Consider the following 1,420-nt stretch of genomic DNA (forward strand, 5'->3'; position numbering starts at 1 on the left):
GGGGACGTCCCTTCCTCCATGCAAGGCAATGGTCCTGTGCCTGGCGCCAGACTTAGGTGATGGTTTGCGGGAAGTGTCCTTTGTGCTTCTCCTAGTTAACTTCGTAGAACAATGGCTCGAGACCCCCTTTGTGTACTCACCTGTGCATTATCTACTTTTACAACTTTGATTGCTGGAACTACTCCACTTTTGTTGACAAGGATTAGCTTTTCCTGCTTACTGACTTAAACTCTGTCTGTGCTGTTTAAGATTAACTCTCCCATCCCCTGAGTGAAGATTTACTTCTCCTGCCTGTGTGCTGTATATAATCATGTGATGTTTTAACAAACTTTGTCTATACCGGATGGTGTAGTCCCTTCCTGCCTAAGCCAGACATCGCCTTCCCAGATCCCGCTGTGGAAACAGCAACACAAATGATCAAAAAAAAACAACACAGAAAACAAGGATCCACATTTAAAACTGGTACCAATTCTAAGAACAAAACAAGACAAAAACCGAAGGCTGAGTTAGGGCTAAATCCAGAGTCTACTGAGTGAGCCACTTCCCATATGGGCCACCAGAGTGTCTCTATCTCAGACAAACATGATCTAAAAGCACCTCTAAAGGGGTGGATGAAGAGGTTTGACCCATTTATGTAAAAAAGAAAATAATCAAGTGATTTCAAATTTCAAACAGGAGTTGTTTCCTGCTTTTTCTACTTGGGCCAAATAAGCCTATAACCTGGAATTTTGTCAATATCATAACACTACTCACAAAAAAAGAAAATCAGGATTGTGAAGATATAAACAAGAACAATAACAAGAGCCAGTATGTCCATCATAAGTCTGAGAGAAGGAAAGCCAAATCGTAAGGGTAAACTTCATAAGGAGAGAAATCTTAAAGAACTCCCTGATGAAAACAAGTCAGTGGTCCACAAATATAAACCCTCAAGGGAGTCAGAAGGAGGAGGATAAGCCCAGTCCTGGAGGAGACAGGCAGCAAATAGTTGAAACTGACAAGACAAACAGAAAGGGTTCCCAGACATTTAGACAGAAATGACAAGCAAAACAGACACAGACAGGTTGCCACACACAAACAAACTGAATGGTCCAGATAGACCTAAAATGCACCAGAAAGCACCACAGATTCCAACAGACACAGCCAAGTGGCCACACAGAAATGACAAGCAAAACAGACACACAGACAAGTTGCTATACAAACAAACCAAATGATTAGACAGACCTAGGCACCAGAAAGCACTACAAATTCCAAACGGCCCAGAAGGCCCCAAAGGGCACCAGAAGGTACCACCAATGGCCCAGAAGGACCCACAGGCAGGGTGACATCTCACCACTACCCGTGGGGGGGGATGGGGGGGAAGTTATGCTGCGTCCAGGCTTCCACCATGCCTACCCAATGGCTGGCCCCAAATTTACTCTAG

The sequence above is a fragment of the Dipodomys ordii genome, unplaced genomic scaffold (genome assembly GCF_000151885.1).
Source record: "Dipodomys ordii isolate 6190 unplaced genomic scaffold, Dord_2.0 Scaffold259, whole genome shotgun sequence".
Lineage (NCBI taxonomy): Eukaryota > Metazoa > Chordata > Mammalia > Rodentia > Heteromyidae > Dipodomys > Dipodomys ordii.